We start from the raw sequence: 14,105 nt of genomic DNA on the forward strand, positions 1-14,105 counted from the left end.
CTGATGAGGTATTTTATGGGTTTTTTTTTTCCATGTTTAGTTTTTGAAAACCAGTGTGTATTTTATATTTACACCACATCTCAATTCGGACGATATGAATTCCAAGGGCTCAAGAGCCACATGTGTCTGGTGGCTACTGGATTGGACAGCATAGCACTTTAGTGATATTTTCTTTCCTATATCTTCAAAGCCAAGTTTCCAGGGCTTTCAAAGTGCTAGTGAGATATCCTGATAGAAAATGTCTGTGGCCCAATGATATTAAGAAGGAATGAGAGGCGTCCAGCCTCTCTACTCTTCCTTTTCTCTTAATAATCACCCCAAATCACACATATGCACACCCCATACATGCACACTTGAACTATGCAGGTTTCTCCCTCTCCTTCTAGTAACTTAAGTATTTGAATGGGAACAGTGGCTTAACGTCTCCCAAAATGTTATTAAGGTGAGAATTTCAGGTTAAGTTGTGAGGAGATAGTAGCAGGTGTGCTGGGGGTATGGGACCCCTACAGGGCTCCTCAAAACAAAAGGTGTGGGTGGCTACTCACCTCCTTGTGAATAGGGACAGGCCTATTCAGCACAGTGGCCCAGACTGGGGATAACTGAGGGTTCTGGTGATTTAAGGACTGTGAGTGAATATAATCACTTCCGTGAAAATGATCACTTCCGTTTCTTGGCTCTCAATTTACTTCAACAAGCATGTGTGAAGTACTTACCAAGTCTCCTGCTAGACAGTGAAAACTCTGAAAATAGGACTCTCTCTTCCTCATCTCCGTATGGCCAATGTCTCAACTGGTGAGTCTATACAATTTCAGCCAAAAGCAAAAGACATTGGATGTTTTCATTTTCCTGTGCAGATTTCTTTCAGATAAATAAACATTTGGGAGGCTTTCTCAAGCATGAAATCCACTGGTGGGCCCTGATGCTTCCCTGGGGTTTTCCTGACTGTATAGGAGGGAACCCCACAGTGAAGGGAACAAGTCAGCCTCCATTGTCTCACACAGGTGTGGATTGAGGTCACCAGATATCTAATATATCTACTGAGACTTTGACAATCCGGTAATTTTCACAGAGAAAAGGGTGGGCCATTATACTGGAATTTTAACAGATCCACTTCCCTGGAAAGCGTCAGGCTGGGCTGTAGGGAAGAGACAGTAGAAAAAAAAAGGAAGACCCAACAATCCTCACTCAGGGGAAGCCCTTGGGTTTTGTAGCCCAAAAAGCCAAAGAAGATGTTTGTACTCTTAGAAATGCTTTTAGTCCTTACAAGCTGCCAAACTCCATGGATCACTTCGTAAACTACAAAATCACCTGACTGAAAAGCAACCTAAAATAGCCAGGTCAATCCATAAAACTTCCCACACAGTACTTGGTAGCTTATTACAGAAGAACCTGGAAATAAAAACTCCCTGTCCTAGAACATTTCTCAGGGAATCACAAACCGGAACTTTGGAAAACAGAAATCTCTGTTCATATGATATGTGGTTCATGTGAACAGGGCACGTCAGGAATGGATTGTGCTCCAAAGTTTCATCTGTAAATCCACTGTTGGAAGCCCCAAAGCATTTTCCCATAGAAACATTGTTGATTACGACCTCAGCCTACCCGTAAGGACTGTTTAACCCACAGTGCTGCTAGGATACATTTACCATGAAAAGTAGAGTGCTATGTCATTGCCACATTAGATATTAAGCACTACAGGAAAATAAATACATTGACAAAAAAGCTTGATATTCAGAATAAAAGGTGAGGTCAGAGGGAGATCCCATCTATCACCTGCCACCTCCACAACCGAGAGTCTTTGACCCAGAGCCCCTGCCCCACCCACCCACTGAGGGCTTCACTGCTTTTCCTGTCTTCTGCCAGATGACTGAAGAAAAATTTTCCCCATTGTTTGCCACTTGACAAATGCAGTTCCTTCCCCAATACTGCCCCCTCCCGGAGAAGGTCACTCTCTCCCCAAACTGTGGTCCTCAAACTTGCATCCATCCTGAAGAGAAGAAAGGAACCCCCTTAAAAAGACACCCAGACCCGGGGAGGGAAAAAGAAGCCCTGAAATTATTTTCTGAGTCAATCTCTTCCCAGAACGTGGGGAAGACAAGCCAGGAGGTCGCGTGCTGATCTCTCAACCTAGGAGTAGAGCAGGTCAGGAAAAAAATTCAGGAGAATTCTGGGTTGTTCAATCATGAAACCCTTCTAAGTACTAATCTAATATCAATAAAGTTGACACATGCTTCTTGTAATTATTTAATAAACCTGTGTTAACCTCAATGTTCTAGTTTTCTTTTTCTTTTTTTTAAATTTTATTTTATTAAATTTATTGGGGTGACAATTGTTAGTAAAATTACATAGATTTCAGGTGTACAATTCTGTATTACATCATCTATAAATCCCATTGTGTGTTCATCACCCAGAGTCAGTTCTTCCATCACCATATATTCGATCCCCCTTACCCTCATCTCCCACCCCCCACCCCTAGTTTTCTTTTCATATGGTGAAGCAAATAATTTTTTTTCAGTTCTTAAACCTTTCAGCAGGCCCCAGAAAAGCTAAAAAGCCCTAAGAATTGTGCCTGTGGCCAAACATTCCTGTCCTAGCCTTCTGAGATGCAGCACAATTATCAGAATCATCACTGGGCTGTCCCTGGATTGGTGCTAGCCTTAGTATAGATCATGTTGAAACAAATCTGATGCGACAATTTCAGGACATTTTCTTGTTTCAGTACCAACAGCTGGAAGCCTCTACTAAGATGGGATAAAAAAACTGGCAGCATATAGCAAAATTAAAATGGAATACCTTTAGGACTGTCCACCAATTCTACCTGCAGGAATCTATCAGAGAAACATTTGTGAATGTATACAAAAGAAAGTATACAATGATACTAACTAGAGCACCATTTATAATCTTGAAAACTTGGAAGCAACCCAAAAGTATCCAACAGAAGGGGAATGATTAAATGACAAATATATATCTCTGCCATGGACTACTACTATTCAGTAGTTTGAAAAGAAAGAAGTAGATCTACACTTACTGATGTGTAAACCTTGGAAGACAGATTTTTAAGTGAAAAAAGGTTTCAAAATAATCTGAGCCCAAAGATAGCATAAAACCACGTATTGTTTCTATATGTAATCTCTCTCTCTGTGTCTCTCTGTCTCTCTGTGTCTCTCTCTCTCTCTCTGTCTCTCTCTCTCTCCCTCTCTCTCTGTTAGAATAAAGGACTGAAAAGAAACACATCTTACTCTTCAGAGAGAGAGTGGGACTTTTTTGTTTCAAGGAGGGGGCGTGAAAAGATCCTCTCAAGTCTTTCTGTACTTTTGTATTGTTTGCATTTTCTATAATGAGAAAGTATTCATGTATTCGTTGTATAATTTAAAAATTACATACAAATAATAATGGAAGTCCAATAATATTATATATGCAGTTTGAGTAGGTCCAGGCTTGAGCTTAAGTCTTGTTCCCCTTGGGACTTGGCATGTCTAAGCATGTCTGGTGGGGCAGAATTTGTAGAAATCTATTTTTGAGACAAAGAGCCACCTGGGAGAGGTTTTGTCTTAAGGGAAGAGAGAGGCAGGCATCCAAGCATGACCTAATGACTGAGGCTCAGTGGGTGGAAGGGAGAAGCAGGTGTGAGCCCAGCCCTGTGCAATTTGCTGCAAAGCAGGGGCAGGTGGGCTCCTCACTAACCTACAGCTGGAAAGTTGGAAATGGCTACTAAGGGGCTCAAAGAAGGACACTGGACAGTGCATGACAACTATTCTTCTTCCTTGCTCCCTGAACTTGGGTTTCCATCTGCATTCCTTAGCAGGATAAAGGAGTAGTCACCCAAGTTTAAAATTCTGCAAGCTTGTTTCTCCTTTTCTATTGTCGCCCACCTCTACATCATCAAGCCTTCTCAATTCTCTCTCACAACGCATCTCCTATCCATCCTCTTCTCTCCAGCCTTACTGCGATGACTTGGCTCTTGCCAGCAGACAGCAAAGCCTTCCTGCCTCACGCTATCCGCCACACAGCTGCCAGTAAACTCTTTCTAAAACAGTGAAGATTATTTTACCTTCTTCAAATCCAATGGCTCTTTCAAGTTCCCTGGAAAGTCATTTCTGGCTCCAAGCTGATTAACTCATCTCTGCCACTCTCCGCTCTTGTCCCTCTGCAGCGTGCTTGTGTATCCTGCTTTCCAGGAACAACAGAATGACTCACTTCCACACTACCTTACGGTTTTTACATGCAGGCCTTTGCATCCACCATGCCTTATGCTTGAAATGTCTTCTGCAGACTTCTCCATCTGATGAACTCTTACTCATCCTTTCAGATGCAGATGAAAAACGTCCACCCTTTTCCTCCCTAAGAAGAGTCAGTGACTCCATCCTCTGTGCTCCCCAAACACCTTATACATGCATCCGTCACAGCACTGTCACATTGTATGGCCATGGCTGCTGCCAAGCTTGCCTTTCAATACAGACCAGACCTTCGCCAGGACAGATTTTCATTCATACATTCATTTAACAAATATTTATGAAGTATTTACTATCGGGCAGGCACTGTTCTAGGTATTAGGATTATAGCAGTGAAGATGGAGAAAGCTCTTGAAGTTTCATTTTAGTGGGAAAGAAAATAAAAAATAAATATTTAACATAATGTTGGCTACTGAAAAAAGCTAGGAAGACAAACAAGTGAGGGTACAGGGACAGAGTGAGGAACTGAGCATCTCTGCTAAGTTAGCTATGATATTTTAGGTCAGGGAAGGGCTCTCAGAGGGAGTAACATTTGAGCAGAGATCCAAATCAAGTGAATATCTTGGGGCAGGAATCCAGGCAAGGGGAAGAAGATTCCAAGCAGGAGAAACAGCTAGCACAAAGGACCTGAGCTGGACACAAACTAGGTGTGCTCCAAGGACCGCGAGCAGGTCTGTGTGGCTGGAGTGAGCAAGAAGTGAAGCATGGAGGTGAGGACGCAGAGACAGGCAGAGGCCTCGAAGGCCACAGTAAGGGGTCTGGATTTTGTTGTGAATGTTGATGGAGTGAGCTGATTTCATTTTTACAACATTGTTCCTGACTGCTACATGGAGAACAGAGTGTGGGGTGGGGTGGGTGGGGTGGGGTGGAAGAAGGGCAAACAATTAGGAAGCTCCTGTCATACTAGTCTATGGGAGAGGTGGTGGTGACTTGGACGGGGGCTGGTGAGGAGTGTCTGGGTTAGACATACTCAGGACGGTGGGTTCTATGCCTGTAGCAGTTACTGAGGGCTTGGGAAAGAGAGACGCCAAAGGGAGTTTAGGCTTTTGGCCCAAGCAGCTAAATGATAGGAAACGAATGATCTTATTTCTTTTCATACCTCCTTCTCGTGTGGTGCTTAATATACAGCAGGTTGTCAAGAAATTTCTGTTGCAATCTTGTCTGTAACTATAAGGTGTCATGACTTTCATCTTAACAGTACTACTAATTTAGTCTTATATAGTATGTTTATGAATGTTCTTATCTTGATACAGAATTTTAAGTTAGAAATCTGGTGCTAGGACCCACCCTTGGTGCTCAAGTTCTGAGTGCTAAGCTGTGTGTGTGTGCACGTGTGTGTGTGCATATGTGTGTGCACGTGTGTTTGCACATGTGTGTGCGTGCACACTTACATGCATGTGTTTTTATTTCCACAGGGAATGTGGCCAGAAGGAAAATCAATATCTTAGCTTGAGTTGTAAATGGTATTTGGTTTCTTTACAGTGTTCCTATGTTTTGAAAAGGACTTAACGAAGGGGTGATGAGAATGCAAGTAGGCATGGAAAAGATTCAGAAGAGCATCTGAATGACAAATCAGCCCGCCCCTCCCCCATTCCTCTGGGCATTACGCCAACTGAAACGCTTTCCATGTCTTCAGCTCACCCTACATGCAATTCTCTGTCATGCCACATATGTAACAATGTGCTAAATTACTAAAACAGAAACAACAGTAATCTGAAAAAGCACTTTCCCAATTTCTCCTCGAAGTAAATCTCCATCTTCATCACAGAAGATCAGTTTTATTACTGCCTCTTTGTGGCAGCTTCTGCTTGAAGAGTGAGTGTTGTTGATATAACGATGTACTTCTCTGTATTGGGATCAAGGGGTAAAATAAGAGATTGGGGCTTCTTAAGAAATGCTGGGAGTAAGCAGAACCCTGCAAGACTCAATAAAGAAGCTACGACTGCAAGCATATTCATTCACAGGTGTTTCTGCTGTAATTGTGTATATGTGATATATGTATACCTGAAAATGTTGAGTTCTGTGAAATGTTTCACTCCAAACAACAAAGTTTGTGGAGAAAATATAGTTGGTGCAAAAAACCTATGGAATTTGACAAATAGAGTACTACCTAAATAAATAACAACTAGCACAATTTAAAATGAATATACTATGACAACTGAAAAAGATATGATAAATTCCTAATAAAAAGTAAATATAAGAAATATGGAATTTCAATTTTAAAAAGTTAAATTATTTTGAGGAAAGGGACTTTAACAGAGAAAAGGTATTTACAGATTCTTTTTGCTCTTCCTCCCATTGAGAAGTAGTCTAGTTCCTACTCCTTGAATCTGAGCTGGACTTAGTGACCTGCTTGACCAATAGAATGCAGCAAAAGTGATGTTCTAGGACTTCTGAGGTTAGATCATAAGAAGACTTGGAGATTCCACCACAAACTTAGGGAATGCTGGTATTGGGAAAAGTCAGCTACTATGTAAGAAGTTCAACCACCCTGACATCAACATGCTGTGAGGAAGCCTAAGCTGTTCATGTAGAGGGGGAGAGAGGAGAGAGGCGAGGAGAGCAGAGAGAGACAGAGACAGAGAGAGAGAGAGAAGGAGAGAGGGAGAGACAAAAATTCAACCAGCCCCCAGCTATTCCAGCCCCCAACCTACTGGAGTCATCCTAGCTGAGGCCCCAAATGCTGTGAAGCAGAGAAGAGATGTTCCTTCCAAGCCTTGTCAGAATTGCCAGGACATAAGTAAATAAAATATTTATGCTGTCCTAAACCACTAAGTTTTGGGGTAGCTTGTTATGCAGCAATAGGTAAATGAAAGGAAGAACTGAAATTGCTGAACTATGGCAAAAAATGCAAAACACGCAGTACCGGAGAGAAGCAGCCGATCAGGTAAACTGGGCTGAGGGGAAGACTGTAGGGGCATTGTACTCACACCAATGGCTTTGTAGGCTTCAGCTGTATTAGGGACTTTACTTTCAGTCAACGTTACTTGTTGGCACAAAATGATAAAATGCTCAGAAAATGACATTGAACACGACTTCTGCATTATATTGACATCCTTACCCTAATTACTAACAGCATAATAATTACTTCTTATTAAAGAAAAATAGGCTCTAGAAGAGCAGATTGTACTTGCTTTAAAAGCTCATGTTGTCCACACTGTAGAGACTGAAAATATGTTGATTGTTTCTTTGGATTTTGTACTTGGTTGAATTCATATGAGTCACTGAGGGCAAATGATAGCAGGCAGAAAAAAGCTGCTGAAACCAGGAGAGATAGAGATGAGCTCTCTTACACAGATAGGGTGCCCTCTCTTAATTTACAGGCAAACAAGGGATAGAAGAAAAGTTTCCCAACCAGATAAAAGGCATCTATGAAAAACTTACAGTTAACATTATGTTTACTGGTGAGAGACTGAATGCTCTCTCCTGATATCAAGAACAAGGCAGGAATTTCCAATCTCAATGCCTCAGTTCAATATAGTACTAGAGGTGCTAGCCAGTGTAATAAGGAAAGAAAAAGTTAGAGGCATGCAGATGAAAAGAAAGAAGTAAAACTGCCTTTATTACAGACAATATGATTCTTTGTGTAGAAAATCTCAGGGAATCTATAAGAACAATTACAACTGAAATACAGGACTAACAAGGTCACAGTATACAAGATTAATATAAATTATCAATTGTGTTTCTATATGTTAGCAACAAACAATCTGCAAGTGAAAACAAGAAAACAATTTCATTCACGTTAGCCTCAAAAAGAATAAAATACTTAGGAACAAATTTAACAAAATGTAAGACCTGTATACTGAAAACTACAAGACTTTGCTGAGAGAAATGAAAGATCTAAATAAGTGGAGAGATGGTACCTGTCCATGGACTATGGTTAAGATGCCAAGTCTTCCCAAATTGATGTATAGATTCAACATAATCTATAAAAATCCCAGGCTTTTATTTTTTTTAAGAAATTGACAAGCTGATCCTATAATTTACATGAAATGCCAAGGACTTAAAACAACCAAAACAATTTTGAAAAACAATGAAGTTAAGGATGTACACTACCTGGTTTTAAAACTTACTATAAAGCTACAATATTCAAGATATTGCATAAGGAAAAAATATAGATCAATGTAATAGAAAATCCAGAAAGAAACGCTTACATTTATGATTAATTAATTTCCAATAAATATGTCAAAACAATGGAATGGGAAAAAGAAAGTTTTTACATTATGCAGAGAAAATTGAATATCCACATGCAAAACAAACAAACACTTAGATCCTCATTTAATACTATACACAAGAGTATAAAAAGACAGCTCCCTGACTGTAATATAATATTTGCAAATCAGATATCTGACAGAGAATTGATGCCCAGAATATATAAAGAACTCTTAATGCTCAACCATAAAAAACGAACAACCCAGTAAAAAAAAATGAGCAATATTTGCAGAGACATTTCCTCAAAGAAGTCATAAAATTGGCAAATAAGCACATGAAAAGATGCTCATCATCATTAGTCATTAGGGAAATGCAAATTAAATCCACCCTGAGAAACCAGTACACACCTTTTAGAATGACTAAATTAATAACGCTAAACAAGGAGCGAACAGAACACAAAGTGATGGAGATAGATATACCATCTTCACAATTTTTGCTATTTTAGCACATTATCTGTATTACTATTTATGTAACATTAAAAAATTTAATTCAGACCATGCCTACTTCAGTATAACCTAGGAGATAATCCCCCTGAAACCATAGATTAGATTTGCTAGTATGGAGCTTTTTGATTTCCATTTTTGACACACCTCCCTTTAAAAGGTGTAGGCCAATGTCTCTAGCCTTGCATGTATGTCGGAGTTACCATTTCACTTGTAAATAAATGGTAAGTGACAGTATGAGCTTCAAAGACTAGGTCAGAAAGGACACCATGACTTCCTCCTTGTTCTCTTAGATCACAAACTCTGGGAAAAGCTAGCAGACATAACATGGGAGCAATCAAGTAACTCTACAGAAAGGTCTGTGTAGAGCAGATCTGAGGCCTCCTCTCAATGGCCTTGTGAGTGAGCCATCTTGGAAGTAAGTCATCAGTCCCAGTGAAGGCTTCAGAGGACTGCAGCCCTGGTCAACGTCTTAACTGCATCCTTATGAAAGTTCCCGAGCCAGAACTGCCCAGCTAAGCTGCTCCCGAATTTCTGACCTACATAAATTATGAGGTAATAAATGTTTGTTGTTTTAGCCACTAAGTTTTGCAGTGACCTTTTATACAATAATAGATAATTGTCTTCATCAGTTTGGGCTGCTATAACAAAAATACCATAGACTGGGTGACTTCAGCAACAAACATTTATTTCTTACAGTGCTGGAAGCTGGGAAGTCCAAGATCCAGGTGCCATCAGATTTGGTGCCTGGTGAGGGCTGCTCCCTGCTTCATAGCTGGCTGTCTTCTTGCTGTGTCATCATATGACAAAGAGAGGGGGAGAGAGAGAGAGAGAGAGAGACAGAGGGCACAGACATGCTCTGGGCTCTTCCTCTCCTTATAAGTTCCCCAATACCATAATGGGACCTCTACCCCTAGGACCTCATATAAACATAATTACCTCTCAAAGCCTAACCTCCAAATACCATCATATTAGGGATTAGGCTTCAACATATGAATGGGGGGAGGGCATAAATATTCAGTCCATAGCACTAATTAATACTGCTAGTTATATATTTCTCTAGTGGATATTATATAGTACAACCAAATGTCCCTTTTCAACAGGGGTTATGTGAGAGAAATTTAAGTGAAAAATGATTTTGAGTGACTCTCTGAAGTCACTGGGATGTACACTGGATACCCAAGGATGGTATGTAGTAGTTATAACTATTCTAGGTGCATAGGTGAGAAGATAATTCATTATACACAATGGGTGCCCCAGAACACTCAGTGAATGCTGGTTGAGAAGAGCTGGAGAGGGGTTGCTTGCATAGACACTGGAGCTAGATTGTACAGTAGTCCCCCAATATAGGAGGTTTCGGTTTCGGCAGTTTCAGTTATAATTGTCAACCATGGAAGAAAATAGGAAATGGAAAATTCCAGAAATAAACAATTCATAAATTTTAAATTGCACACCCTTCTGTAGTGTGATGAAATCTGGCACCATCTGATGCCATCTGACCAGGACGTGAACCATCCCTTTGCCCAGTGTATCCATGCTGTATATGCTCCCTGCCTGTTAGTCACATAGTAACATAGTAGCTGTCTAGGTTATCAGATCAACTGTCAAGGTATCACAGCACTTATGTTCAAAACAATGGCCTCATCTCTTAAGAGTAATGACACGTGCAATTTGAATATGCTAAACAGAACTCATAAAGTGCTTGTTACATCAGTATCAGGTCAGTAGTAGCCTAACCCTACATTACAATGGCTACGTCATTCACCTCACTTCATCTCATCAAATAGGCATTGTATCATCCCACATCATCCCAAGAAGAAGGGTGAGTAGAGTACAATAAGATATATTTAGAGAGAGCGAGACCACATTCTCAAAACTTTTATTACAGCATATTGCTATAATTGTTCTATTTTATTATTAGTTATTGTTAAGTTCTTACTGTGCCTAATTTATAAGTTAAACTTCATAAGTATACTTATAAATTATAAATTAATTTATAAGTATCATAGGTACGTACATATAGAAAAAAACATAGTATATGTAGGGTTTGGTACTATCAGTGGTTTCAGGCATCCACTGGGGGTCTTGGGACGTATCTTCTGCATATAGGAGGGACTATTGTAGAGGTTCAGATGCAGGCTTTCCCTGTAACCTCCTAAACAACCAGGGATAAATCACTTGATCTCTCTGTGCCTCATTTGTAACAGGGGACAATAATATGATTAATACCTACCCTCTTCCTAGAGCTATGGGGATTAAAGGAGTTAATATATGTAAGGCATAATGTCAGCACATAGTAAGTGTTGTTTAAATGTAAGTTATTATTATTATAAACACTTAACTATTAAAATGATAAATGTTAATGTGTCACCTAAAATTATCTTGCATTATACTCGTGGTATATTTTCCACACTAACCCAGGTGATAAATAACTCCCCCCCTCCCCGCCAAGGCTACTCCACTTGACTGAGGTTCTTCAAAAAGCTGCATTAAATCTTTTAAGCTGATATAATGCAATTCAATAAAAAAAACTGCTTCTGCTCAGCAAGCCTCAGTAACTGCCACCCCCAGCCTGCAGAGATGAGTGGGGAGAATCACAGGTTTGCAATGTGCGGGGAGAAGGGGGAAGATAAGAAAGCCCAGTGCTCAGACTTTTTTCACTGACCCCAAATGGGCTCTCAGGCAGAGAAAAAGCATGAAGTATCTGTCTCTTTCTGTCTTCATTTCTCCTTAGCAGTGCTTCTCAAGTTTAAATTAAATAGAAGTTAAACTCCAAACTGAATTGACCTTCTAAAGTTCAAGTTTGTAGCATAGGTTCATTAAAGCTTGAAAGAAATCCTGGCGTGTTACTGAAAGCCTGACTCCTGGAGAGCAGTTTTATATACAGATATAGTCTGACCCAGGGTCTTAATATAATAACTATTATACATTAAATGTACCTACTTATCTGTAATGTAAGCATAATCCTATGATTTAACTGCTGATAATACTTGTTTTGTGGATGAGAGCCATGTTACAACTGTGTTTGAAAAGAATTTTAAACTAACCCTACTGTGGGCAGGGCCCTTGGTGGGCACTTGAGTGCTAGTTTGAAGGAAAAAAATGTGTGTAAGAAGCATGTGATGTTTTTGCAGTGGTTTGAGGGCAGGGTTTGGTAATTATACTCTCCAATTCGAAAATCCAATGTGGCATAATGAAAAACACACCTCTGTTCTCCTTCCAAAATAAATTCCAAAGACAGGACAGTCTTTGCCCAGGCTGACTGTTCCGTGAAGTGTGCATTTGCTCCACTCGGTGTCTATATGAGCACCAGGACAAAAATACGCTTAAGAGACCATCAAAACATGGGCTGTCTCCTCCCTTGTGTTCTTGTTAACTCTTTTCCTCTAAACTACCCTCCTCATCACTCTTACTGTGCAATCAACTTATTTGAAACACACACAAAACCAGTCTTAATAGAAGGAAAAGTAGACATGTGGGTAGCAAATCAACTGTGTAGTTCAAATCATTATTACAATAAAACACTGTTCATTAAATACCCTGCAGAGTTATAAAAAGGATAGTTTGTATTGGGTAGGAATAACAAGCCAGCAAGAAATCACAGAGCCCAATAGGAAAGTCCTTTTTTTGCTACAAAACTCTTATCCAAACCCTCCCTGCAACATCGGATATTTGACTACAGGAACTCAAAGAAACCGAAAATCGCCTCATGGATTTTGAATCACATGTTATGAGCAGTCATAACATCTGTCTTCTTTTATCTAATAGAATTTGCTAATCAAGAAAAGGGAGACATTTTCAGTCCTTTTTGTATGAGAATCAATGGATATAAAAGTAGCAAGTACTCCCCTTAGCTGCCTCCATGGAGGGCTTATATTATTTACTGTTTATATGATGCTGAAGGCCTTATCAACTGGGTTATGGAACATTATTCTCTTTATGCTTACTCCATGGAGAAATTCCTTTCAGAACTCAGTATCAGGAATGACTGTCATTTCCATGAACAACTTTCATGAAAAGGTTCCACTCTTTTTGCTTTTGATGCTAGGCAACTCAGTCAAATTCCTGCCCTGTTTCACAACTTGTACTGAACTTTTAGATATGCATTTTGTGTAATAATGTTATCCCTGGTTTTGTCTTATTCATCTACTCTACTTTTCCCTTTTCCACAATTTCTTCACCCTTTTTATCTTGCACTATATTTTTGGCTATGTATTTTGGACTAAGGCATGGTTTAAATTTCTAAATGAAGTGTCTAGAAAAAGAAGTGACTATATTTTTTCAGCAGTTATGCTGACCAGAGAAGTGTTATTGCTTTCTCTACTATGTGACACATTTCAGAAGGTATCAGCCTGGTGGTCCTGGATCTATTTTGGTTTATCTTTTCTTTTTTGTCATAACAATTGTTGCCATTTATAGAATTCTTACTGTGGTCCAAATACTTTTTTATTTTCAAAACTATGCATGCCATCCTTGTACAAAGGCCATGCTAATCTTCTTAGTAGCATTTCAATTTTAGTATATATGCTGCTGAAGCAAGCACTATTTTGGTTTATCTTAAACATTCCCAGCAGGTTCTAACATCAAAAATTTGTCTTGCACATACGGTTCCCTTTGATTTGGTTGTTTACTTTCTTCCCTTGTTTGCCTTGATAGAATTATGTTCTTCTTGACCCCACTTTCCCTCTCCCATACTTCTCTTACCTCTTAACATATAATTGACTTAGAAGTTTTTTTTTTCTGTTCTTGAACATTAGCTCCAAGCCAAAACCATAAAAAGACAGCTATAGGGCCAAAACCAAACCAAATCAAATGACAAACAAACAAAAAACCAAAACTAACACCTTATCACCACCAGTAGCACCATAATAAACAGAGTTAAAAGACAAATAACAAAATGAGAAAAATATCAGTAATATATGACCACAGGAAAATTTTACTAACATATGAATATTTTCAAAGAGTCAATAAGACAAAATAACAACAAAATGCCAGAAGAAAAATGAATTAGTCATGAATAAGCAGTTGACTAAGAAGAAACACAAATGAACAAAAAAACATTAAAAACGATTTAAAGTTACTAATTATTTTAAAATGCCAATCAAGACTGTATGTGGAGATTTTTTGCTTATCAGATTGGAGAGAAATGAAAAAGAATTATGCAACCTGGTGGGAATGTGATTGAATTTTCCTGGAAAACAAATTTATGCTAAAGATG

The 14,105-nt window shown here is 39.3% G+C and overlaps 1 non-coding gene across 1 annotated transcript; it reads right to left on the reverse strand.

Annotated features, from left to right (window-relative positions):
• Window positions 1–13,323: 13,323 nt before the first annotated feature.
• On the reverse strand, window positions 13,324–13,430 carry LOC141568022 (U6 spliceosomal RNA). The gene has a single exon (XR_012491037.1). It is a non-coding gene; the product is annotated as a U6 spliceosomal RNA (small nuclear RNA).
• Window positions 13,431–14,105: the final 675 nt, after the last annotated feature.

The sequence above is a fragment of the Rhinolophus sinicus genome, chromosome 17, assembly GCF_057876585.1.
Source record: "Rhinolophus sinicus isolate RSI-liver-muscle chromosome 17, RSI-T2T, whole genome shotgun sequence".
Classification (NCBI taxonomy): Eukaryota; Metazoa; Chordata; class Mammalia; order Chiroptera; family Rhinolophidae; genus Rhinolophus; species Rhinolophus sinicus.